The 27,675-nt window shown below is 46.1% G+C and overlaps 1 long non-coding RNA gene across 1 annotated transcript; it reads left to right on the forward strand.

Moving 5' to 3' along the window:
• Positions 1–327: 327 nt before the first annotated feature.
• LOC110340950 lies at positions 328–26,578 on the forward strand. Its single transcript, XR_002382801.2, has 3 exons — positions 328–376; positions 4,312–4,490; positions 26,405–26,578. It is a non-coding gene; the product is annotated as an uncharacterized LOC110340950 (long non-coding RNA).
• Positions 26,579–27,675: the final 1,097 nt, after the last annotated feature.

Here is a 27,675-nt window from a genome sequence, read left to right on the forward strand (position 1 = left end):
CTTCTTCTCTCAGCATTCCTTAGTTGTCTATATTTCTTCATTTAGGGTTGGAGCCCCGTGAGACTTACCCCCTCCATGTTAGCAAGTCCATTGTTGTTGTCCTTGCATAGGTTTTGTTTTTACAGCTTTTTAAAAAGTTACACACACACACACACACACTATCACTTTTAAATTGTGCCAATATTTTGTCAGTATGTGATGGGAGATGGCGTTCTGTAAATCTGTCTCTCTTATTGGTTGTTGAATAAAGCAATGTTGGCCAATAGGAAAGCAAGATAGGCGGAACTAGGAGTCGAGGAGGATTCTGGGAAAGAGAGGCACAGACAGTCACGATGTAGGAAGCCAGAGGAGTAAGAGGTCTGGACTCTGTTCTCAGGTAAGCAAAGACCACATGGAAATATTCAGATTGGCAATTATGGGTTAATTGCTAGCTGATAAGAAATCATAGCAAATGGCTAACAGCTTCATAATTAGTATAGTGTCCTGTGTGTTATTTGGGGGTTCAGACAGCTCCGCAGGGCCTAGGTGGCTGGCGGGAAGACTACATGCTACAAGTACGAGTGAAATTTAGGCATTTTATCCTTTTTAGATCTCTGTATCTTCTCCCATTTGCAATATGATTGTTTAAAGATTGATGCATCACCCAGGTGACTGTGGGTGGTCCTCTTAGCACCCATTGCCCAGAGGGACGGTCACCTATCTGATTTCACGTTTTGTTTGTGATTTCCCTTTCCACACTGTCGTTCTGTTTCTTGATGGGTAGAGTTAGGGATTATTTAATCATCTTCTGCTATAACGGATGGGAACCCAATCCCTTGCTGTTTACTTACACTTTCACTGAGGGAAGTCAGAGCAGGGACTCAAGCAGGGCAGGAGTCTGGAGGCAGGAACTGATGCAGAGCATGGAGGGGTGCTTCTTACTAGCTTGCCCAGTCTACTTTCTTATAGCACACAGAACTTCCTGCCTAGGGATGACACTGCCCACCGTGAACGGGACCCTCCCACATCAATCATCAAGCAAGAAAATGCACCACAGGCTTGCTCACAAGCCAGTTGTAGCAGGGGTATTTTCTCAGTTAAGGTTCGCTCTTCCTAAATGACTCTAGCTTGTGTCGGATTGACATAAAACTAGCCAGCACAGCATCCTGTTGATATAATTGCTTTTCAAAAATTTTCTCTCTTGTTTGTTGTATGAGTGTATGTAAAGGTTATTTGTAGTTGGATTTTTCTTTGGACTGTCAGCCCACATATAACAACACAGAGACTTATTATTAATTATAAGAGTTCTGCCTTAGCTTAGGCTTGTTCCTCACTAGTTCTTATAACTTAATTAACCAGTATTACTTAATCTGTGTTCTGCCCTGTGACTCATTACCTCACCTTCATACTGCCCATCTTGCTTTCTCCATGTGTCTCGTTGGCAACTCTGCCAGTTTTTCTTCCCAGAGTTCTCTCTCTGCCCAGGAGTCCCACCTATAACTCCTGCCTGGCTCCGACCATTGAGCTTTTTATATGCCAGTCACAGCAATACATCTTCACGCAGTGTACAGATATCCCACAACAGGTATTTCATTTCTTGGGTACACAACCATCTCAGGCCTCCGTTTTTTTTTTTTAAGTTGAGGATGTTCAGGTCCATTTCTTCTACTTGTTCTCTTCCTTTCCATACCCGCATTTTCAAGCGTGTGTTTGCTTGCTAATTTGTGAGAGTACCAACAGGTGCTCAGAGGGATACATTACAAACAACACTTGGTTATTGATTGCTCACAAAACAGCCCTGGGGAGTTGATAGAGCATCAGTTCATCCATTGATCTCACCTTTTGCTAGTTTTCCGACTTCCACCACAAATCAATGTCTCCACAGTGCTCGTCAGCCTCCTTCGGAGGGAAAGGCAGGAGAGCAGGGACACTGTGCTGAGGAGGGCTGTGGGCCAGTTTTGCCACCTCACTCACCTATTTTTGGCTAGAATTCAGCGACATTGCTACACTACCGCAGGGGAGTGTGGGATATGTAGTCTGTTTAGTGGCCAGGAAGAGGAGAAAAAAAAGTTTTGGCTAGAAATGATTCGTCATATTTACACTCTCAAATTTGAAGTCTTTATGTCATCTTTGATGGCTATGTTGGTTTTAAACTCTAGAAATCAATAACCAGGGCTTGTATTCACATCATTGTCTGGTCAGGATTCTGAGAGAATAAAACCCACTGTAGCTATTCCAAGAAGATCCATGATATGAATATTGTATCATTCCCAAAGTTATATTTTAATGCTAATCACCAGTGTAATGGTTTAGGAGGTAAAGGTTTGGGGAGGTGGTTAAGTCACCCTCTCATCAATGGGATTAGTATCCTTATAAAAGGGGCCCTAAAGAATTGCCTTGCCCACTTACCAGAACACAGAGAGGTGTTATCTATGAACCAGGAAGGGGGATTTCACCAGGTGCTCCGTCTAACAGCACCTTGATCTTGGATTCCACAGCCCCTAGAACCATAGTAAGTAAACAAGCTCATGTTGTTTACAACTTACTAGTTCTGTTATAGTACTTTGTTATTGTAGTCGAAATGAACTACAACAAAAGGAGCGTGTGACCAGGAAGACTGAAAACACATGGAAGTCGAGATTCCAGGAACCACTTCAGAAATTGCCCCAAGAGACTTGTGGCTCCCACAGTTAGGAAGCTACCATTTCTACATCGCGTGGGCCAATTCTGCAAGCAGCAAATTGTCCCAATGATGTCACCACTGCCGAGCTTCTCTGTGGTGGGTCGCAGAACAAGTGCTGTGAGCGCTGCCTCATCTCTGTGTAAGCATGGGTCCCTGCTAACGATACCACAGAGGGCCCAGTTCATGAACTGCTGTGAGAGCCAGAAGGAAATGACACAAGCAGATGAAAAATCACCTCGGGGCTAAGCGGCTAAGAACATTTAGTCCCCCTTCAAAGGCCTGGAGTTTGGTTCCTAGCACCCATGTCAGGCAGCCCACACCACCTGTAACTCCAGCTTCAGGAGATCCAATGGCATCTTTTGGCGTCCACCCGCCCCCCTCCCCCACCACAGTAACAAAAAAGTTACTTCTGGCCTTGTCTCATTTCAGATCTGAAAACCCTCTAAGCAATTCACAGAATGTAAATCATATTTAAAACTCTAGCTGCAAGGGAACCTGGGAAACAGCCTTCTTAGGTTTCTAACCTTTGCTGTTCAAGAAAAAGACTAGAGGGAGACTGAGTGTAAGCTGCTACACCCACCATGCTCTGTCCCCTTGACTACTCCTATCCTCTCACCTGCATTTAAACGGGTAACATTGATAACAGTAACAAGATTCTTCTTTTTAATAAACTGTGATCAGTCATCTCCCATAAAGGCAATCTGAAGTCCTAGTTAGCATGAGCATTGTTTGGTGTTTGACCTTCTTTCTTTAGTTCCATGAATCCCATTTTGATATAACCAATGTGTACCACTAATAATACCAACTTGTAAGGGAAAGAGGCAAACAGGAAATGAATATCTGAAATAACAAAGCAAAGAATGTCCGGGCGGTGATGGCACACACCTTTAACGCCAGCACTCAGGAGGCAGAGGCAGGCGGATCTCTGTGAGTTTGAGTCCAGCCTGGTCTATAAGAGCTAGTTCCAGGACAGCCTCCAAAGCCACAGAGAAACCCTGCTTCGAAACATACCCCCTCAAAAAAAAATAACAAAGCAAAGAAAGGAATTTGGTTCTCTGTGATAGTCCTCTTCTTGCAAGGCAGTTATGAATTTATATTACTTGGATATTTACTTAGTAAAGTTCCCAAACGTTCTGAGTCTGGTCTTTGTGGGGTCACTGTTGCGTTCATTTTCTCATTAGATGATGTTATTTGGAGACACTGTAAGCGTTTCTCATATTGTTGACAAGCTTTCCCCTACTACACACAGCAACCTGCCCCCTGCCTTGCCTTTGTTTGTTGATTTAGTGGTGTAAAGACTCAAGTGGCTAAGAAACAGGCCCTTATTCCTCTGTTTGGGGGAACTGTTTTTGGGTTCCTGGCGATGAATTCCTAGAGTCCTTGGGCAGTCTGGGGCTCTTTGGGGTAACTGAGTCCAAGGAATGCAGACAAATGTTTGAAGAACCAATACAGTGGGAAGCACCTCGTCCATTTATATCCCTTTGTTACTGGACTCACATATTTTTGGCCATAACAAAAATAGCACCATAAGTCAATCTCCAGTCCTGAGCAAATGTTATGTCCTGCAAATGACACCCAACTCTCAGAAGGTACAGATTAGAGCTGCAGTTATGCCTTCAACAGGTCAATTCACTGTTCTCTCTCTTTAGCTGCTGTGTGGTGATGTCTGTGATAAGACCGGTGTGGCCTGTAGACATGAACCATCCATCTCCATTATCCATTCATCTCCATCAGTTTACCTGGACCAGTCTAGAGGGATAGTGCAAGTGAAATGTTCAGAAAGTTTGCAGATGCTGCTTGTGGTAGCTGAACTACAACAGACAGAAAGGTAAGTCCGCAGCTTTGGCAGGGTCTGGTCCAGCAAGGGCACACTGCTTTCTTGTCCGTGATGGGAGGTGTCTAACAGTGGAGCTATGGGTTCGGGGCTCTGAATTGGTCTCTGCTACTGAGTACTCAGCAAGGGTAAGGCAGGATCAAGCTCTGTGAAGGGAAATCCCCCCATCTCTGCTATTGGAGCCACTTTTTTTTCAAGAGGCTATTGAGCAGGGACTATAGCAGGATGTGCTGGTTAGCTCTACATGCCAAACTGACCCAACCTAGAGTCATCTCGAAAGAGTTTTGTGGAATATTCCTTTACACTGTGTGAATATATGTGCTGTTATTGGTTTAATAAAGAAGCTGACTGACCAATAGTTGGACAGAATAAGGTTAGGCAGGAGAACCAGACTAAGGACACAGGGAAAAAGATGGGTGGAGTCAGAGGGGTCTTGAGCCAGATGCAGAAGAAGCAACATGAGAAATTCCTGGATGACATAAATGAGCCTCAGAGAAATGAATGAATTTAAATTGTAAGGGCTAGTTATTAATAAGAATGAGCTATGGGCTAAGAATTTACAATTAATATTAAGGTTCTGTGTGGTTATTTGGGAAATGGCTGGTGGACAGAATGGATTGGCAGTCTAGACGTAAAACTCCATGTATAATGGTGCCCAATTGTCTGGCACCTACATTCACATGAGACCTGAGAAAGATTATAAAAGGTTCTAAACACAAAAAACAAGAAGTAAACATGGCTTCCTAGTCTCATCTCATGCCAGCTATAGTACAGAGATGCCTTTCCTGGCAACTGCCAACATGCCACAAGCTAAGCCATATGGAGGGTTCCCTCAGTCTCTCACATGGGTCAGGTAGTGGTACAGAGAGATGTCTCCCAACCTCTGCCTGCAGGCTTGAATTGCTAGTGCCAGCCTTGCCAGTGTGATGCATGGATTGGGGTTTTGCTCATGAAGACAGAAAAGATTACAGATGCTCAGTAAAGACAGATTCAGATGGGAAAAAACCCTCTAAACAGGTTACAGTGTATTTAAAAATGTACAAAGGCTTGGGAGAGAAAAGAAAAAGGGTATAGACAGTCTATCTATCTATCTATCTATCTATCTATCTATCTATATTTAAGATAGTAAAATCCTTAAAAAGGGAGTGAAGAAATATAAAAGAAAAAAACCACGTGAAGATGGGAAATACACAGAGAATTTGGATCCTGTATGTTATTGTGTTGTCTTTACATTTTTGACTGCTAATGAATGATTGATAACTGCTAAGAAACATTGGATTATGGAAAATGCTAGATTAAACCAACCTATATATAACTGCTAAGCAACACTGGATTATGAAAAATGCTAGATTAAACCAACCTATATATTTTAAAAATATCTTGACTTCAAAGTGGAAGTCAAAAGGTGTGTTGTTTGGGGGAGATATTGTGCTTTTATTTCTACAGGAAATAAGAAGCCGTGGATTCATTCCAGGTTAAAGATGATCAGGTTTGATGGAGGAAGACCTCCTGAAAATCCTGACCACAGAGATAAAGAAATAAATCTTTAAAAAACTACAAAACAGGTACCATATATTTTACCTGCTCAAGCACATAACAAAAAATCATTTCTGGCTAACTTGTATATATTGCACAAGATATATATATATATATATATATATATATATATATATCATACATGTAGGTAACACACACACACACACAAATCCTTTAAAAGTTTATGTATTTTCAGAGCAAGGGGACCAGACACCAATAAAAAAATGACCCAGGTGATCCATCCTCTTAAAATGCCTCTGTTGCAGTTTCCTCAGAGTTCTGCATCCAGAACAACTTCAAGATTTCTGGCTGAGATGGTCCAGTCTCACAAACGACTCCAGCCAAAACTGAACCATTATCCTGAATTTTCTCAGGGTTCCCCAAAGATGCCAATGTTTCCAAACAACAGGAAGGAGTCTAGAGGATGATGCCTACATTCCCAAAAGATGGGTTAGGGATGTTTATTATCATTTAAAGGGGATTGGTTACAAATTGTTATTGGTAGTAAAAAAAAGGCTAAACAAAAGAGTTAAATTTAAAGATCTCTTTCTAAAGAAAAAAAGGGGGATATGATATAGGAATGATAGGGAAAAAGGGTAGATTATTGAATCTACTTTAATCGGAAATAGCCCTGTTATTCTCAAAATAGTTTACATTGGTATGGATTTTGGTTTATTGATACAAATTTAAAGTTATTTTTATACTGTATGTTTCTACTCTTGTTTGGCGTATTGTGCTTATGCAGCTAATTTTAAAAGATAATGTATAATTAAGAAATACAGGTTTGCAGTTGGTCATCTATAATAATCAAACTTGTAGTTATATTAGGTATGTTTTAAATGTTAAACAGATATGTTTAGATAGATAGATGGCTTTCAAACACTTTGAAGACTTACAGACTATGGCATTTAAAATGTTTTAATAACATAAACTTTTCTTGATAGTGAGGCATGTCTGCTCCTGGCAGCATCAGTTTCCTTCATATGTGCATGATGATAGTGGGCATCAAAGAACCTCTGTATGGCATTTACTTTCTTTATGTCAAAAGCTAGCCATCTTGGCAAAATACTGCCCTTGCCCAAACTGCTGAAAGTATACTGTCCAAACTGGACCAGCAGGATACAAAAATAAATAAATAAATAAATAAAGCAACTGCCAAACTTTGCCAAGACAGGGTAGGACAATCCTTCAAAATTCCCTGCTTCTCAGAAAAGTCTGCTGCATATACTAGGCTTGTGGGCCAAATCTGGATGCCCCAACATTACAGAAGACGTTTGGATGACTGTCTAGGTAGTCAGATATCCCTGTTGTTAGGTAACATCACACCCTTCTGGGGCCTTAGATGGAGTTAAACACTGAATAATTAGATTTAAAGTTTTCTTTAGTCCTAATAAAGAAATTAGGTATAAAACTTTAGACTCACAAGATAAGATAGTATTTTCTCTAAACTTGCTAGATATTATAACTGTAATTCTTACTTGATTATTTTAAAGTTGAAACTTTCCTTTTTATTTAGACAAAAAGGAGGGAATGTGGAATATTTCTTTACATTGTGTGAAAATATGTTGCTGTGATTGGTTTAATAAAGAAATTGACTGGCCAATAGATGGATAAGATAAGGTTATGTAGGAGAACCAGACTAAGGACACGGGAAAAAAGAAGGGTGGAGTCAGAGGGTCTTGAGCCAGATGCAGAAGCAACATGAGAAGTTCCTAGATGAGGTAAATGAGCCTTGAGACAGCACATTAAGAGCTAGTAGTAAGAGGTAGTTAGTAATAAGCCTGAGTTTTCAGCTGAGCATTTATGATTACTATTAAGTCTCTGTGTGGTTACTTGGGAAATGGCTGGTGGGAAAGAATGGATCAGTGGTCTAGATGAAAAACTCTGTCTACAAGTCTTCCTGAGGAATTATCTAGATCACATTGACTTGAGGGCATGTCTGTAGGTAGTTACCTTGATAATTGATTTAAAAAAATCTATCCCTTTGTGGGTGGCACCATTCACTATGTAGGGGGTCCTGAACATTCTGAATGAGGAAAAAGGTAGCAGAGAGCAAGCAAACAAGTTAGCAAGTAGAGCTGTATGAATATATTTCAGTATACTCTTGACTAGGAATCTGATGTGAATAACACCTTGAGTTCCATGTTGACTTCCCTGCAGGGATGGGTTGTAACCTGGAATTATAAACTAAATAAACCCTTTCTTTCTGTGGTGGCTTGAAAGAAAATGGCCCCCACAGGGGGTAGCAGTATTAGGAGGTGTGGCTTTGTTGGAGTGAGTGTGGTCTTGTTAAAGGAAGTGTGTCACTGTGGTGGTGGGCTTTGAGGTCTCACATGTGCTTAAGCCACATCCCGTGTCTCAGGCCACTTCCTGTTGCCTGCAAGATGTAGGACTCTTCTCCAGAACTATGTCTGCCTGTATGCTGTCATGCCCCACCATGAAGATAATGGATTGAACCCCTGAACTGTCAATGAGCCACCCCCGTGAAATGTCTGCTGTATGCTGTCATGCCCCACCATGAAGATAATGGATTGAACCCCTGAACTGTCAACGAGCCACCCCAGTGAAATGTTTTCCTTTATAAAAGTTGCTGTGGTCACAGTGTCTCCTTGCAGCAATAGAAACCCTGACTACGACACTCCCCTAAATCACCTTTGTCAGTGTGTTTTACCAGAGCAACAGACATGATACCAACTGAGATCTGTAGGGTGGATCATCTTGTTTCCCTAGATAATCAGTTTTGTGTGCATTCAGTAAGTGAGGTAAACAGAAAGTTGGCCACCTCTAAAGATGCCCATGTCCCGATCTTTGGGAATTGAAAATGCCTTATATGAAAAAGCCAAAGGGACTCTACATACATGGACTTAAGCATACTCTATATGGGCAAAGTCCAAAGGGACTTTAATATTGTGTTAGTTATCCTGGCTTATAGAGGTAGGCTCCATGAAAAGGAAATACAACTGTACACTGGGTGAGGGTATTGTTGGCTATTTATTATGGGAAATTACTTACAAGAGAAACTGGTAACCCAGTCTCTAGAAGCTGAAAAGGCAAGTGTGTGGACTCTCTCCTGAGGTATGACTCTGCTGAAAGGAACACAGCCCAGTCAGCACCCTGCTGTAGCCCACTGTGACCCACTTGGGCTCATAGATCTGAACATGAATCTGCATGTTCAAGACTCCACAGATTTAGGACATTTTCAAATCCCTTTAGTGAGGTTTCTGCTTTGGGGGATTGGGTCCATTATCTGTCTCCTGTCTCCCAGGAACTTAGGGCTGTAAGTCAGACCTGAATCAGACATGCTTGTACTCTCACCTCTCTTCCTTCTTCAGATTGGCTTAGTTCATTGTTATTCTCCCCTCTGTCACATCTGGAGGAAACAATCCCAGAACTTTTAAGTTTCAGATACCAAACATTTCAAACTAAATTTCTTTTTTTGGTTTAGTTTTTATTTCTCTCATTGTATCTGATAGTTCCATTTGTTTTGAACAGGTTTCCACTGAGCCAACTCAGTACTGTGGTAATGGCTGTTTTGGGGTACGTGTTTGATGTTTCTGACATCTGCTTCTTCTCAAGACTGAGCTTTCTAGAGAAAGAATCACATTTTTTTCTGATTGTTTTTAGATCAATTAATTTTGAATCATATCCCAGGCATTCAGATGCTCTGGGTTTTGTTATATTGTTCAAATTGGTGGTGATATTTTGTTTTATCAAGTCATTAACTTGGAAAAGTCCTGTTTCACAGTTCTGCCTGCCAGAAGGGAGTGGCATTTACAATCTCAGTTCACATTGTTCTGCTCTATATAATGCCATGGCTGCCAGAAGAGGGTGTTGGATCCCTTGGCGCTGGCATCACAGGCAGCTGTGAGCTGTCCAATGAGGCTTCTGGGACCCAAACTCTGGACCTCTGGAAGAGAATCAAGTGCTCTTAACTGCGGAGCCTTCTCTCCAGTCCCTGACCTATAATCTTTAAAAGAGTCAATTTCATGAAAGTCGATGAAAGACTGTAATTGTTACAGACTGAATGAGACAAGAGACATGATATCCAAGCCCCAGGTGAGTTTTTGGACTGTAACATTTTATAATAAAAGACCTTGCTGAAAGGAACCGAAATGCATCTGCAGGAAAGATGGCAGTAACACAGAAACACTACTGATGTCAATGGTTGCACTTGGTTAAGTAGGAGAATATATTTGTTATGGACAGTATACCTCATATACAGAAGTGTTCAGTGGTCAAAGAGCCTCTTTTGAGAAATTGTGAGTGTGTGTGTGTGTGTGTGTGTGTGTTCATGTATGTATTAATTTGTGGGAAGGTCAGAGGTCAACATTTGATGTTTTCCCAATCACTTTGTACTTTAGGTCTTGAGACCAGGTCTGTTACTGAGGCTGGTTGTCACTGATTTGACTAGACTGGCAGACAGGAGGCCCCTGCCTCCATCTCCCTAGTCCCAGAATTGAAGGTATACACAGTACCACCCAGCTTTTTATGTAGGCCCTGAGGATCCAAACATAGGTAATCATGCTTGCCTGGCAAGTACTTTACCAACTGAGTTATCTCTCCAACCCCAGAAGACATTTTTAATGGCTGAAATATATTAGCACCTGTAGTAGTTTGAAGGTAATTGGCCCCATAATCTCTGGGAGTGTCACTATTAGGAGGTGTGGCTTTGTTGGGCTGGGTGTGGCTTTGTTGGGGGAGGTATGTCACTATGGGGGCGGGCTTTAAAGTTTCTTATGCTCAGGATACTGCCCAGTGTCTGGATTCACTTCCTGTTGTCTGCAAAATGTAGGACTCTCAACTCCCTCTCCATCACCACATCTGCCTGCATGTAGGCATGCTCCCTGCCATGATGATATGGACTGAACCTCTGAAACTGGAAGTGAGCCACCCCAATTAAATGTTTGCCTTTATAGGAGTTGCTGTGTTCATGGTGTCTCTTCACGGCACTAGAAATCCCAACCAAGACAGCAACCTTGGGTTAAATGCAATTTTCAGAAACAAATAAAGGTGTATTCACTTGGATAAAGCCAGTCAAGTTTTCATAGCATACTCAAACCCTGAGAATTTGTATCAACTGAAGGAAGATGCTACGAGCATAAGTTCAGGATTATAGGAAGGAGTGAACACAGTGTCGGACTGGACGCCAATACTTCTATTTTCTTAAATGGCTAAAAAGTTAGTTAACTTTCTTTTTCCCCTGAGTTTTCTCTGTGTATCCCTGGCCATCCTGAAACTCACTCTGTAGAGAAGGCTGGTCTCAAATTCAGAGATCTACTTGCCTTTGCCTCCCAAGTTATGGGATTAAAGGTGTGCACCACCATCACCCAGCATAAAAAAGTCAATTAACTTTTAATTGCAAAAGTAAGATTGTAGTTTGTTGGTTATAATTTATGTAAATATACAGCACAACACGTAGATAAGCCTGGAGGAAATGAATGTGACAGACACATCTGGATTGCCAATGGGATTATGTCCTAATGAGTCCACTGCAAATTGAAAGTATCAGTTAGTCAAAAATGCATTTAGAGGACAGGGAGATGGCCTACTGGGTAAAGACACCAGTGTCTAACCCTGACCACTTGAATTTGATCCTTGGTGGAAGGAATGCTGTCCTCCGATCTTCACATGTGCATCATTGGTGCACACATATAGACATACGTGTATACACACATACACACACTACACATATAAATGTAAAAACATGCATTTAATATACCTAATGTAAATGGAGTTCTTAATTGGTGTAAGTAATAAAAACCCTGAGTCAGATATAGAGGGAAATGCTGAGAGATCGGAGAGAAGGAGTAAGCCACCGTCACACCTTACCTCCTCAACGTCTCAACAGACAAGAGAACGAGTTCCTGTTTCTCCCTACTTATATCCTGGTTTTGCCCAGCATCCTCACTTCCTGAACATCTGTACAGACCTCCTGACCTCTGTGGTTAGCTAGTGACAAGCTCCATTCTCTGACCTTCAGATAGCTTTAATTGCACAAGCAAGATATCATCACCACAGCCTTACCTACTGAACATCACAGTTTTGTCTACCTTAAATGTACTCAGAACACTTATGTTAGTAATAGTTGGGACTCATCTAACAAAACTTACTTTATTAAGTTTTAAATAGAGGACCAAGGATGAGCACATCTAAGCAGGCCTGGTCGAGGTGTGGTCCCACCCACCACTCACTCACCAGTGAGGTGGTTGACAAGTTGGAATTGTATGAAATCTCTTTCCAGAGATGAGTTCCCCTTTTGGCTGGTGCCCTTTCCTTCTCTCTGAATGAAATTCTTGGGGAAATTTTAATTTCTTTGGGGTATGTTGCTTGATAGTCAGATTGAGAGACAACAGTGTTTCTTTAGAATATCTTCATTCTGCTGGGCCAGTTACATTAACATGACATAGACAGCAAGTTCCACTCTCTTCTTATAAAGTCACTAATGCCACCATGCAGGCTGTCACCACACCGTCTCATTAAATGTAAGTGCCTTTCAAAGCCCTACTTCCTAAACTATCCTGTTGGAGTTAGAGTTTCAATGTATGACCTATGATAACTAAATGAACACAAGCAAACAGCCCATGATAGTCTCACACACACATACACACACACACAACACACGTACCTATGTCTATATTTGTTCTTATACCTCTATATATTGAAAAGCAAGTCCACACCAGTATCCCTTATTGCACAGGCTTTTTTGTTCTGTCTCCTGTATTCCTACTTCCGTCTCCTCGGGAGACACTGGGCTCCTCTCCCTTAGTACATTGCTCACGTGATGTTTCCCTCATTCCACCGCGGCACTGTCAGGTCCCTCCCGCTTTGCATAGATGTCCTGCTCATCCTGTATAGACTGTACTGCTAATCATAAATCCAAGTTTAAAAGGGTCACCTATACCACAGTCTCCCTGTTTTCTGAAACAAGCGTTGATTTTTTGAAAGCTCCCCAGTCAGCTTCCTGTTGTTCGACTGCATTCATTTCTGTTGCTTGCCCAGAGTGCCAGCTCGCAACACTAAGCCTCTGCTTCATTCTTTCCCTCCTTCGAAGATTCCCGAGACCCTCACCCGCGCCACGGAATCCCAGTTCCTCAGCAGTTTCCACCCAGGGGCTTTTAGGAGGACCAAACTTGAATTCACTTCGCCAAGACCTGAAGGCCTGCACAGGGCGCCCACGTCCACCAGGGGGCAGTGTCCACACGTGTGGAGCGCCTGGGAGGCCCACGCAGAGGAAGGCAGTGGCCAGCCAGCCCTTGTTAGGCAATGCAGACGTGCACAAGGGCACGTGCTGGCCTCAGACCAGGTCCAGAGCGTGCAGGACCGTGCGTGCGCCGACGTGTGACCTCAGGTGCCAGACACTCAGCCAGTCGCTCTAACCTCCGGACCTCTGTCTGACCCTGGCAGTCCGTGATCCTTTGTCTGTGGCAGGAAGCTTAGTAGTTTGTCTTCTTTACAGCCTGCGTATTTTAGGGGTGCTAAGGATCCCAAACCATCGATGCGAGGTGGGGAGCAAACGGGGTGGGGAGGGCAGTGGCAGATATTTGCCTTCTGCTTCTCAAAGCAATGTTTTGATATGTAAACGTTTGCACGCACAGTTTGTGAAAGCTTTACTTTAAAATCGGTCGACTCATGCTTAGTCGCAATCACTCCCAGCTAGGGGACGTCTGTAAGTACCAGCCACCTTACAGGGTCTTTCTTCCACAGGGGACAAGTGCCACCACCCACGGTGAGTGGATTTCTGCAGCAGCCCTTCCTAGCCTCCTCACCCTGTCTCCCTCACCTGCAAAGTGTTTGCTGGCCTGGCCTGTTTCCTCTCCCCACACTCTGGAGAAATGGCTGGCTTCAGGGTTGGTCTACAACTGTCCGGGAACCCCAGACAGAGTGACTAGGACTAGACCAGGTCAGCAGCTGTACCTTGCTTGGGCTGAGGGCTAGTGTGTGGCTAGTAGTTTGCTCTGTGAGGAAGAGTCTCTTCGATTGGATGTTAGAGGAAAAGGGGTCGGAGAGAGGATGCTATTTATTATTGTCCCTACCAGTGTCATATGACCCCAAGGGTCAGGCCATATGGGGGAACTCCCAGTCAGGGAGGGAGGAACCGGTAGCACATGGCATTCATGACGTGTGCTTGTCATATTTGTCATACCCTCTGCTATTTGGCTGCCCTGTGACTCAGGTTCCGGGTCAGTTTTGCCCCAGGTTCACATGGGTTCCAGAACCACAGTGCACGTGTGGGAGCTGCCCTTGGGGAAAGAACCCAGGCCTTTGCCTTGTGGGGCCCGCAGGCTGCCCATACCCGCAGTTCTGTTTTCCGTACGTCCTTCCCAGGGAGCCTGCCAGCAGCTTGCGGAGGCTGTGGCTCTTCTGGAAAAGCCAGGGCCTAGGACAGGAAAGTTAATTTTCTTCGCCTGAGACCAGACTCTGCTGAGGGCTGGCTGGCCATGGACTGAGGAACCTTTAGCTCCCCTGTCATTGTGGACTCCAGCAGCAGCCTCTTGGGGAGGAGAGAAATATTTGCAGAGGCTAACATAGGCTCACCATATGCACGAGGTCAAACCATCAGGCAGGTTTCTGGGGAGGATACGGCTGGGTAGTCCACAGTATTGCACGCGCCAGCTAGAGATTCTCACTCAGAAGAGGAGGGCATGGCACGGGGTGGGAAGGCAGTGGCAGTGGCAGTGTTGGTGGAATCTGGAAGGGGACATTCCTTCTGGATGGAAAGCACAGTTGCAGCAGGAATCGAGCGTTAAAGGGAAATGGTGACTCATGGCCTGGGCTTCAAGATGATGGCCCAGGAAGTCAGACTCCATCTGACGAGTGGAGAGGGCTCAGGACAAGCCAAGGAAATGCTGTCTGCAGTCTCACTTCATCTTGGGTGGTGGTGGCAGCAGGGGGGGTGGGGGTGGGGGGGCAGAGGGTCTTCACTGGAATGGAAACTCATGAGGGTAGAGGTTCCTCCCAACCCTAACATCTGAAACAGAGGCCAGAAGATTACTCTTACTAATAAAAGGCTTGACTGATAACTCAGGTGCGAGAGTGTTTTAAAAGCCTTAGCGACAGGAGCTCTAAGTTCCTCCGTTATCTATTCTGGAGTTCTGGAAATGCTTGAGATGGGGTGCTTTTGGGGAATGCCTTGGATATTCTCATGCAGGGATCACACTGAGGAGGGTGGGGTCTCTGCCTGGGAAAGAAGGGTGAAGACTGAGGTTCTCTGTGCTGGGGCAATGCAGGCTGGCTGCCCTATGCCTCCGGACCTAGATGCAGGTGAGATGAAGCAGGACCAGGTTGGGTCCATCCCATCTGAAACCCCAGAGCAGGTGGCCCTTGTGAATTCAGGAGGTCTGGGAGGTTGTGGCCTCAGAACAAAAGGGAGCAAGAAAGGGCTCTTGTTCAACATGGTGACCAAGACGAGGACTCCGGGTGGAGCTAAGACAACAAGAGTCAGCCACCGGCCCCGGGCATGACCTCGGTGCCCAGGGATACTAGGGCAGAGGAGCAGTGGCTGATGGTGAGCTTTGGACTTGGATTGAGTTTCATGCTAAGACAGGACAAGTTGAGCTGCTGGAGGTTGGTGGACTCAGAGGTGGGACAGGAGGGGTTGGGGAAAGAAATGTTGGAAGTCCCTGGACATAGACTGAAGAAACAGACAGGGAGTACTGAAGGCTGACAGGAGCATGTAGCTAAAGCAGACAGAATGACAGAGTCCCAGAAAGTGACAGTCTTCTCCCATGTCCACGGGCAAGCTGATTGACTTCTAACAACATTTGGTGACTGCCATTCTGTGTGACACCAAAGACCAGGTCCTAGAAAGCACTGGCACCATCTTCTTGAACCATCTTCCTGGATCACGTACTAGGGGGTAGTCAGCTGCCATACCACAAGAGGTGTATGTGGCAAGAACTAAGTGTCACCAACATTTCATCCAATTGAGTAAAGACAGTCACACGAGACGGGGATCCTGTGACTCACCAAGCGTCAGATGACAGCTCCGCACGCAGTCTGACTCAATTCATGACAGAACTTCATGAGCCTCAAGTCCCAGCCAAGCTGCTCCTAGGTTTCTAACTCTTGTAAACAGTGAGGTGCTATTTTTTGTTTTTGAACAGTTAAGTTTTTGGGGAGATTTGTTACCCAGCAACAGGTAGCTGATGTAGACACCCATCAGTAAGATGTTGAGTAGGCATTTGTTGTGGCTGGAATTGACATTTGGAAGTTGACAGCATTGTGATAGCAATCGAGTGTGTTGGATGACATGAGGCAAAAAGGAAGCCACATCGGGCTTTGAGGTCTGTCCCTTGGTGGCAAAGGATGGAGCTTGCAAATGGAATCGGCTGTGATCCTGTGGAGAGACATAGTCAGAGTGTGGGTAGAAGTGTGATGAGCAGTCGAGTCTGTCAGGTTCTACACTGACTCTGTAGAATGGTGTACTCGCTCTGCCTCTAGCTCAGGGCTGCTGAAGATTCTTCCGTTGGAAAATGAAGTTCTGAATCTATAGTTCGTATATACTCCCATTTCTGGAAAATGTAGCTCATAAAGATGTCCCAAGGGCAGGGAGCCTCAGACACGGATCTCCTTGACCCTAGTGTAGTGTTCATAGTGCTGGGTCTCTTTGCCTCCTGTATCCCCTAGACTGCGGGGCTGGGGAGGGAACCTGGGGATGGGGTGTTATGTAGAGCATGGGATGGGGTTCCTGCCATTGACATTCTGCACCCCCTCCTACCAATGAGGCACACACTGGGGGACAGTAACCCTCCTCTCAGGGCAGGGTAGGAGAGAGGCTGGAGGAATACTCCAGGGTCTGCTAGGCATGTGACCAATTGACACAAGCATTTTCTCTGAGTCAGTTTCCTCGGATGTAGAGGGGATTTGGATTCCTCAGTTGGCTGCTCTGTGGGTCATGCAGGGTTGCACAGGCCAGAGGGCCTGTCCCTGGTGCTGTGCTTATACAGGGGGAGCAGGGAGGTCACTGCAGATGAGGGAAGAACGGAAAGTCTTCAGGATGCCCAGGGTGGAGCAGGGCCCTGGAGATCTGGAAGCCTGCATGATATGAATCTTCTGCTCTGAGCAAATGCAAGGCAGCTGCTCTAAGCACTGGAGCCGCCAAGCTTGCAAGAACCTGGGCTCTCTGCCAGTCATGATGTCCCCCTGGGTCTGATTTGCAGTGCAAATTGATGCTTAGTGCTTCCAAATTCTCTTAGCTCTCAAGAGCCCATTCTCCAGGCCCCAGCATGGTCCCCTGCTCTGCAAGCTCCTCCCTTATTACCTGTCTAATTGAAATCAAAAGCAAGGGGTGTTGGGAATCAGTTAGTTGTATATAGAGAGCCTGAGCTAGCCCTGGAAGGTGATCTGTGACCTCTTGGCCTACCCATTTTCCCCTCACAGCATCTCTAGAGTGCTGCTCATAGTCTGAGGTCCTTCAGTAGGCTTACTTTTGTCCTCTAGGTCCTCCTAATCTTGTTCTCCTCTGACCCTCCTGTTGATCACCACAGTACCACTGCTTTTTTAAAAAATCTGTATTCCACTCACGTGGCCATTGACAAGCTAATTCCCACAATGCACTTGGTCATGAACCCCATATGCAACTACGGTTTGTGGTCCCAGGCTTCTTCCCCTCCAGCCGGCAGGCCCCTTCCGTGTGTACATCCACCTTCAGTCCTCTGAGGGTAAGACAAGGGGCTTTCAGAAGAAGACCCGGCACGGCCCCAGCTCTGGCCATTCCTGACCCCACACCAGGCTCCCTTCCACACCATCGGCCCCTGCAGCTGCGGACTTGTTCTGAGGTTTGGAAGCCGTGGAGAGTTTCCCCTTGACCCTGTACTTTTTTTCTCCCACTTCTCTTTACTTGAACCCATTTGTAAGCAAAATACCATTTGGGGTGTTGTGTTTATTTTTTCCTTGTTCCATGGGAAATTACTCAGAATGTATAAGTATGTGTTTTCCTTAGAAAATAAATTCCTTTACATTTTGGGTTTGTGGTTCCTGAGGCAAGTGGGTCTGCAGAAATGGAGGTTTCCAAGAGAGCTCAGATGCAGAGGCCCTTCGGCTTCAGGATGGCACTCTTTTCTGGGACTAGCTACCCCCTGGAAAGACCTCAGCTTCTTGAAGCCCCAAGATGTCTGGGCTGGCCACACATCTATTCTCCCTGGTCCTTCAAGCTCCTGAGTGTTCTACGTAGGGGAGACGTGGAGGCGGGCAAGGGAAGATTCTTGCCAGCTCAGGAGAGCTGTCCCAGACATCCCAGGTTCTTCAGAAAGGCCTGAGGGTCTGTGTTCCAATTCAGCCTCTGCCTCTTGTTATCTGGAGATGTGTATAGATTCCAGAAGCTCTCGGTGAAGGGTGCTGTCCTGAAGTTTGAGGAACTTCACATATGCAAGAATTAAGCATGCGTGCCGGGCACTGGTGGCACATATCTTCAATTCCAGCACTCGAGAGGCAGAGGCAGGTGGATCTCTGAGTTCAAGGCCAGCTTGATCTACAGAGTGAGTTCCAGGACAGCCAGAGCTATACAGAGAAACCCTGTCTCGCAGAATCAAACCAAACAAACAGAGCCTTCTTTTGTCCTACTCATTTCAGCCATTTCCTCTTAGTGGGCCAAGGAAGAGAGGCACAGGAGTGGGCACTGTGGATTCTTTTCATCTCACCTTCAAAGTGAAACATCCGGGGTCCCTTCCTTGGCCCAGCCCTCTGACCCTGAGCCCTTCTCCTCCACCTCAAGCATCACCCATCCACAGCAGAATTGTTCATGAGAACCAGGATGTGACAGACGCCCAGATACCTCCAAATACACTGCCATATTTCCAAATAAATGGAATAGTCTTCAGCCTTCAAAAGGATGGACACTTGTATTGCCGCATAGATAAATCTTGAACATATTATGCTAAATGAAATAAACCAGACATGAAAGCATGAATGTCTGTCACCACAAGCATGTAGCACCTAGAGCAGTCAATCCCAGAGGTAGAACACAGAACGGTGATTTCCAGGGACTGCCGTGATCCTGGGAGGATGGAGTCTGTTTAATGGGTAGAGTGCTTCAATTAATGAAAACGCAGAAGGTTCTGCAGATGGATGACAGTGGTGATATTTGCATAACCATCCAGATCAACTTAACGCCACTTAAAAATGATGATAATGGTAAATTTCATGACATATATTTTAATCACTTGGAAAGGTAGCTGTATATGAAATGTATCAATCATAACAATGGAACTACAAGTAGCATGCTTATATTAAACTCCCTACCCCAGGCATGCGAAGGGATTGATTGGTTCCCAGGGGTTACCCCAGGGCAAGGAGTATAGTGCTGAGCAGCAACTTGGGGCAACACACGGAAGCCCTGGGAGTTCAAGGAAAGAAGGGTAGGGATGTTTGAGCTGGGCTTTGAAGCATGAGTAAGAGTTTGCTGTTCAGAATCATGGGCAGGTCAAGTGGAAAAAGCATGAAGTTAACTGGAGTTAAATCACTCCAGTTTCCCCAGTGTGGCTGGGTTGCAAGAAGCCAGGTACAGCAGCAGGGATGATCTGGGAAAGGAAAGCCTTGGGATCATGCTGTGAAGCCTCTGGACCCATGCAGAAGGTCTCAAAATTGGGTCCCACAGCTGAAGTGTCAACCTTTCTTGCTTTATCATATCCAAGAACACTACCATTCTGGGCTAAGAGCATTATGTTTTCTTAAAATGGGACAATCCAGGTTCTAGGACCAGGTATTGGGACAATGTTTGGGGGTCATCCAAGTCCTTATTCTTTCATATCCCTACGGCGCTTGTGAGTTCCAAGAATCTTACATCTGGAGGTCTTTACCCTCCTGGGTCCTCTAGTATCCTTTTCTGCTTCCTCCAAGCTCTTCAGGGCTGCCTCTTCCAGGAAGTCCTCCTGGGCTAAGTCAATGACAGTCAGCTGGGTCACTCACTTGCCATTATGCTAAGCCCTCTTCCTTATAGGGCAGGGGGGCAAGGCGACAGCAGGCCTACATCTGAGGCCTGACCAGCTGGGCATGCTCAAACCCGTTATGAGAACTTGGGCACGCAGCCAGCAGTCTGTGCCTCAGCTTCCCGGTATGTGAAGTGGGGTAATATGTCTCTGTGCTGATGACAACTCGCCTTTTGTGTTGTGCTGCATGCTTACACAGCTAGGGGTTATGTGTGGAATGGTCCCGGGTGAAAGTCAGGGACAGCTAATGAATTCTGAGCTCACCCATATGCAGGAGGCTCTGCATAGGTCAGTGTGGCTGGGGGAAGGGTGTCTGATTGGCTCTGGAATGGAGCTTGTCTAGGAACTCCCGACTGGCCCTATTATTGTTCCCAGTCCTCGAAGGAGGCTCTCCCCGGCAACCTTCCTGGAGGAAGGCCTACCTTTACAGATGTCACAGCTGGCAGTACCAACTTCCATATTCCAGAGAAGTATAAAGAATACATAGACTCACATCTTGATGAACACGAAGGCAAAACGCGTATAACCAAGAAACTAGAGCGAGAGTAAGATGTCTTACCTTAGCAAGTAGGAAGGACAGTGCCTTGCCCAAGAGAAGGGAGGATAGAGATGTTTTTCTGGGGAGAGTCTGCTTATTCATTTAGGAAAACACTTTAGGAATAGGCACAATCTCGAGCATGCTCAATTAAGTACACTCCTGAGCATGCTCAGTCAAGAACACTCCGGGCATGCTCAGTTTAAGGTGGCAATTTAAGAACGAAAGAACTTGCCAGCACTGTCTGGTTGCAGTCTTCTGGCAGCCCTGAAGGCACTGCCAGGCTTCCTCCATTCTTCAGAGAAACGCTGTCTTCAAGGAGAGGAGACCGGGTTCTCCTGTATCACTTTGGATATACGGTTGGGCGTTTGGCTCACCCATGTTGCCTAAAAGACCTTGGGTCATTTGAGTGCTTCGTGGGGCTAGGGGAGGGAGCAGGCAGCTAAAGGCCCTGACCACTTGGCATCCCTTCCTGTGGCCTCTACACCAGGCTATTGGTTGGTATTCTTGCTCCATGGCTTTAGGGGTAGGTGTGAAAGAAGCGACGGGCTGTTTAGTTACAGGGGGCAAAGCTCAGTGCCCCAGGGCCCTTGCACAATGGGTTCCTCAGCAGCTGGGCCCCAGGCACTTAAAACTACAGGTTGGCCAGATGTTGTGCTGGGCACCAGAGGGGAGGATGTGTGGAAGCCATGATGCCCTTCTTATTCCTGACCCCTCCCTTCTGTTTTCACTTGCTATGTGTCCTACTAAAGTTCCCTTTCCAGGCAAAGTTTCCATCTCTGAGATTGACCCCAAAGTCACATTCTTTGTAAGCTTTCAATTGTGTTCACTTAGCTATTGTTGAGAGCAAGAAGGTGGATGGGGTGGATGGGGTAGATGGGGTGGGTGGGGTGGATGAGGTAGATAGGGTGGATGGGTGGATGGGGTAGATGGGGTGGGTGGGATAGATGGGGCGGATGGGGTGGATGGGGGTAGATGGGGTGGGTGGGATAGATGGGGGTAGATGGGGTAGATGGGGTGGATGGGGTGGGTGGGGTGGATGGGGTGGATGGGGTGGGTGGGGTGGGTGGGGTGGATGGGGTGGGTGGAGTGGATGGGGGGTGGGGTAGATGGGGCGGGTGGGATGGATGGGGCGGATGGGGTGGATGGGGCGGGTGGGGTAGATGGGGTGGATGGGGTGGGTGGTATTAGGTTTCTGCTCTGTTTGGTACCTGAAATATAGATCTAGAGAGACCCAAAACTTTCTCCTTGGCTGCTCAGAGGCTCAGCTGGACCAAGGTAGGCAGGTATTATCATGGAAACAGTTGAAGGCCAGTAGCTGGGACCCGATCAGATCCTAGTCATGGCTGGGATGAGTCCTGCAGCCAAGTTCTTATCTCTCCGGAACCTGCGTGCTAATTTCTAAAGCTTGACCTTTGGGAGAAATGATTCTTTTCAAGTTCCATATGTGAAGCCCACGGGCTGACTGGTTGATGCCTTGATTGCAGGATGTGACTTTCATTTGAAATAAGCTTAGCTTTGCTACGTGTGTGGCAGTCATTAGAAGATTCTAGCTTCTACAGATGCCTGCTCGGCTCTTTTAGCCTCCAAATTATAATGAACCACATGGCTGAACCACAGACATCTCAGTGTGGCGTGATGGAAATCAGGCAGCTGGCCCGGAAGGAATGAGCTGCTCTGGTCACCCTTCCACTTTGGTTTTGCTTGTGTTCTTCATCGGGGATGCGCGAGTTGGACGGAGGGAATGATGTTTAATCCTCACATGCTGTTTGGTTTGGGAAATTAAAACCAAAGCATTTCATTGATTTTGGTCCAGTCTGTTTTTTTTTTCAGGAAGTCAGGTTGTTGGTCTGGGTTTAGCTGACTTAAAAAAAAGACTACAACAACAACAACAACAACAAAAAACCAACATGAAAAATAAATTAAAAAAGATCTAGTAATTTAAGAAAAAGATCGTCAAACTGATCTGTGTAGTTTCTGAAGAAGGTAGATACTCTGGGGTGCAAGTTAGCTGAGTGGGGGCGACAGGAAAGCAGTTGGAATTCTCAGATCACCAGAAAGTTCCATGGCTTTGACACCCTTTCATTTCTTTTCTTTTAAGGTCTTAACAGATCTTTTTAAATTTAAATTAGAAACAAGCTTGTTTTACCTGTCAATCCCAGTTTCCTTTCCCTCCCCTGCCCCCCACCAAACCCCTATCCCATCCCCTTTCTGCTCCCAGGAAGGGTGAGGCCTTTCATGGGGGATCTTCAAAGTCTGCCACATCATTTGGGGCAGGACCTAGGTATGTCCCCCACCCACCCCCCCCATATCTAGGCTGAGAAAGCATCTCTCTATGTGGATGTGGAATGGGCTCCCAAAGTCCATTCATATACTAGATTGCCCAGGCCTCCTCACTGACACCCATGTTCAGGGGATCTGGGTGGGTCTTATGCTGGTTTCCCAGCAATCAGTCTGGGGTCCATGAACAACCCCTTGTTCGGGTCAGCTATTTCTGTGGGTTTCTCCAGTCTGATCTTGACCCCTTTGCTCATCACTCTTCCCTCTCTGCAACTGGATTCCAGGAGTTCGGCTCAGTGTTTAGCTGTGAGTGTCTGCCTCTGCTTCCATCAGCTACTGAATGAAGGCTCTCGGATGGCATATAAGGTAGTCATCAGTCTCATTATAGGGAAGGGCATTTAAGTAGCCTTTCCACTATTGCTTAGATTGTTAGTTGGGGTCATCCGTGTAGATCTCTGAATATTTGCCTAGTGCCAGATTTTTCTTTAAACCTATAATGGCTCCCTCTATTATGGTATCTCTTTTCTTACTCTCCTCTATTCCTCTCCTGACTCAGTCTTCCTGCTCCCTCATGTCCTCCTCTCCCCTCTTCTCCCCTTCTCATTCTCCTAGCTCCCTCTCCCTTCCTCCCATGCTCCTAATTTGCTCAGGAGATCTTGTCCCTTTCCCTTTCTCCAGGGGACCTTCCTTGTTTCCTAGCTTCTCTGGTGGCTTTGACACCATTTCTAAGACATTAAAATGTGCAGGGTGAGGTCTTTTAAGTTCTTCCCAAGAGGGTTCCCAGTGTCCTTGGGATTTTTTAGCAGAATGAGGGCAGAGGGTGTGTCAGTGTGAAGGGAAGAGGGACCCACGCACGTGGCTAGCACATCAAAGACTCCCTCTGCTGTGGAGAGGATGTTGGCAGTTGAGCTCTCCTCTACCCACCTCTCAGTTCCTGTGGCTTCCTCTCCATTCTCGCATGGGCAGTCATTGCTGGGATTATTCCAGGGTCCCTTGCCTAGGACCTTTCATGCCTTCCAGTTCGTAGGTCCTACGCAGTGTCTTCCCTGTAGCACTCCCCCTCTGCTGGACTCTGCCCTCAGTGGTCTTGTTTTCCTGATAGTGGAATGGCAGGAATGGGGGACAGACTAAGGAGGATGGGTATTCTGAGGTGGTAGTACCTCACAGTTTGCCCTGTGGATGCCTTTTGAAGGCCCCTCACTGATAATTAAGCAGCTAGTGTGGGCAGAACACCAGGTAGGGAAACTGAGTGTCATGGTTCAAATCCACCTTCGGAGAGATGGGAAGTAGCCTCTGGAATGCAGTTTTGTCTGACTTCAAGGCCTGTGTCCTTCCCAGCATATCAAGCCATGTCCCATGGCCTCTAGCCTTGAGCAGTCTCCCCTGCGTCTGTCATGGCCTCCCAATGTTTTGGAAGCTCTGAATCTCTTCTGGAGTTCCCTGTACCCGGCTAAGAGTTACACTCCACGTCCTCCCAAACTCTCAGCTCTGACATTTGGGAGACCAGGCTTGCCACCACACTTGCTCCCTCTCCTCACCAGCTCTCAGACTCAAGCGGAAACAGACACTGGAAAGAAGTGTTATAGAAAGATGTTATAGTGCTCCCTCACCACAGACCCAAGTTCTTTGACTCCATTGCCTCCTCTTCCTGTCTTGGGATTGACTGTCTAAACCCTGCAGGGATCTGGGTTGCTCGTGCTTTCTCTGGGAGGAGGGCAGAGGTTGCTATGTATATGCAGCAGTGCCAGGGTCTGGCCTGTATCAGTCCTTTGCTGCAGGGGCCATCTATTCTGGATTGATGTCTTTGGAGCTGTGTTCAGAACCAGCCGAATAGCCCCGGGTCTGACCCGGAGTGGGGGAGTGTGGATCAGGGAAGTCCTAGCTACCCAGCAGCATTAAGGACAAGACAGAGACATCTTGTCATTTCAGGAGGGCTCTCAGTCCATATGGAGACCACAGTTTGTTCAAGCATCCTCTTAAATAGCTTTCCAAAAGCAGGGGTACTGGCAGAAGACATCTATTATCATGTATAAAGGGCTGACTAGGAAACACTTCCTTTAATCCTAGAGATGGTCCTAGAATGCACGTACACAAGCCCTCAGACATTCCATAATGGCAGGTCTCACCAGTCTTCAGGCATGTCCCGCTAGCCCTCATGATGGGCATGGGGCCTAGGTCTACTGTTACACAAACTAGAAGTCAATCTCCACTGTGGCCAGGCCATCCAGAGGAACCAGCCGACATCTAAAAGACAATAGGAGATTCGAGATCCTGGAATTGAGCTGACATGGACATGGATATTTCAGACCCCGACACAGTAGTGTGTCTCATGGTCTAAATGGGGAAGCATCGCCTTTCTCCAAGCTCAGCCTGGCATTGGCCAGGCCAGGCTATGGTGGGAAGTTCCGATATCGTAGGGCTAAGTGGTTAAGGATTGCTAGTCAAACTTCCAACGTGTTGTTCTCTTCTTCCATCGTTGCCCCATAGAAGAACAACTTCCAATTTGGCCCTCTGGATTCTCATAGCCCTCTGTGCTGGAGCAGGGCAAACTGTCCCTGGCCACCCTTTTGCTCCTTGCCTCCCAACCCCATCTCTAGATGGAGCTCCCACACCTGCCTGAGGTGTTAGCTCACACAACCTAGCTCAATAACTCATGAAGTCTTGCGGATACTCAGGAAGTGAGGTGTGGTCCAGGAGAAAGGATGAATGTTGGGCTGGCATCTAGCCATGGTCCCAGGAAACCCTTGCTCTGTAGAGAGTAAAGAGGCCAAAGAAACAGAAAACAGCTCAGTTCAATGCCTCTCTTGCCAGGTTCAAAGAGACACACTATCCTCAGCATCCCCAGGGATACCTGATGTCTGTAGACTTCAGTTTGCTGACTCTAATGATAAGGTCTCTATTTGTGTTTTAAAATAATTGGCGGTGGTGGCCCTTTGTCACACATGATTGACTCACAAGTTGGAAAGGAACAGAATGTGCCGTCAAAATGTGAGTAAACTGAAGTTATGTAAAGCAAATTGGAAAAGAGACAGATCCCTGAAGTATAATAAGCTAAAATCGATAGCAGGAGGAAAACATCAATAATTTCATATTCGAAGTCCCAGTAGGACTTTTGCTGTGATATGCTCACTGAAGCCAGACTCTGTATGACTAACTCAAGCGGTTTCCCACCAGCTCTTCATACTCTGTAAATGGAGGGAAACACCACATGTTGTGCTGAGGGCTGAAAGCTGTTACTTTGTAGTCCAGGCTGGACTGATCCAAGTTGGGACACTCTCTTAACTGTCATTCTGACGCTCCCTTCATCAGTCATCAGCTTAAAGTTTAAGCCATCTGGCACTTCCCTCAAATGGAGGGAAAATGGAGAGCATACCAGACGTCATGCTCGACCATTCCCCTAGAGGAATTATTTTCTAGTCTCCTGAACCAAAGAATTCAGCCCTAATTACTGAGTGTTTCCTAAGTACCAGCCACCTGCTAGGCACAGGAGTGAGTTGGCAAATCAGACAAGTGTGACTTTTGCAATCATGATGAGTATAAAACACTTTTAAAGAGTTTAAGTAGTAAGAAAATAGCCTATACAGTTTATTGAAAAATCAGGTAGAAGGATGTCTTCTAATTTGGCCCTTCAGATTCTCACAGAGTTCTGCACAAGAATAACCTGCGGCTGGGAAAACTGTCTCCAACCATCCCTCTGCTTCTTGTGTCACAACCTACCTGGAGCTTTTATGCACACTGCTCAGCTCACCACCACGAAAGTCTTGTGCTTGTTGGGATGTTTGCTGCAATCGTGGAGGGAGGAACCCTGGTGGAAACATGTACAGGTACTTTACACTTAAATACAATGAAAGTTTTTTGTTTCATTGTTTTTGGTTTGTTTTCAGCCCAGCTTCTCTTAGCAGCTCTGGAAGTTTCTAAGTTCACTGTGTCAAAAGGCAAGGGTCTATAGGGACAAAGCAGCCAAGAGTCTAGGGGCTTTAACACATCACATGGGGTGGGGGAGGGGAAGACACAGACTTGGCTACCAGTGTACACATGTCCCGTGGAAACATCAAAGACAACATGGTTCCCTGATTGCCCTCTGCAATCTCCATCCTGACATTCCAAGACAGGCACTTAAAGACAGCAGGTATGAGGAAGCATTTCTAGGGCAGACCCTGAGTGACTTCACGTGCTCACCTTGGTTTTTGCTTCCAGCTGTCTTTGGATCACAGATCTAGCCTTTTTGCCAGCTACTGTCCTTGACTGATCAAAGTTTCCTGTCATCTTCCAACTGCTTTGGAAACTTCAGCTAGATGGATCCCAGCTGTTATGGCCTCTGGCACTTTCCAGACCCCTCTGGTTGGAGAACCAAACCCGAGACTCTAGTTTCTCCATTTGCTTTCGTACTTGGCATGCCATGGGGATGCTACCAGATGGATGTATTCAGCACACAAATATCTATGACTATTCTGGAGCATCGTAGATCCTTCTGGCTTCAGGAGGGAAGACTCCAAGGTTCCTTACTGCATGGAGCTTACACGCAAATGCAGAAGGAGAAGAGAGAGAGAGACAGAGACAGAGACAGAGAGACAGAGACAGAGAGACAGAGAGAGACACGCACACGTGTACATGTATACATATGCTCAGCTGTACACACACTTACATTCTTTGGTGCAAGTGAGTGATGTAGAAAACATGAGACACATGGGCACGAGCATGGGGCAGAGGTGTAGTTGAAGCTTGGGTGGTTAGGAAGGCGCTTCCAAAGGGAATGACTTCAAACACAGCCCTGCAAAAGGCAGGGCTCTGAGCCACTTCATCTGGGGGAAGCCTGACCTACAGAGAAGGAAGGGCTAGAGCAAAGGCCCTGAGGTGGGGTGCTGGCTGGGATCCAGGAGTGAAAGGGCCGGAGTTGCTGGAA

Source organism: Mesocricetus auratus, unplaced genomic scaffold (assembly GCF_017639785.1).
Source record: "Mesocricetus auratus isolate SY011 unplaced genomic scaffold, BCM_Maur_2.0 Super-Scaffold_100010, whole genome shotgun sequence".
In the NCBI taxonomy this organism is placed as follows: domain Eukaryota; kingdom Metazoa; phylum Chordata; class Mammalia; order Rodentia; family Cricetidae; genus Mesocricetus; species Mesocricetus auratus.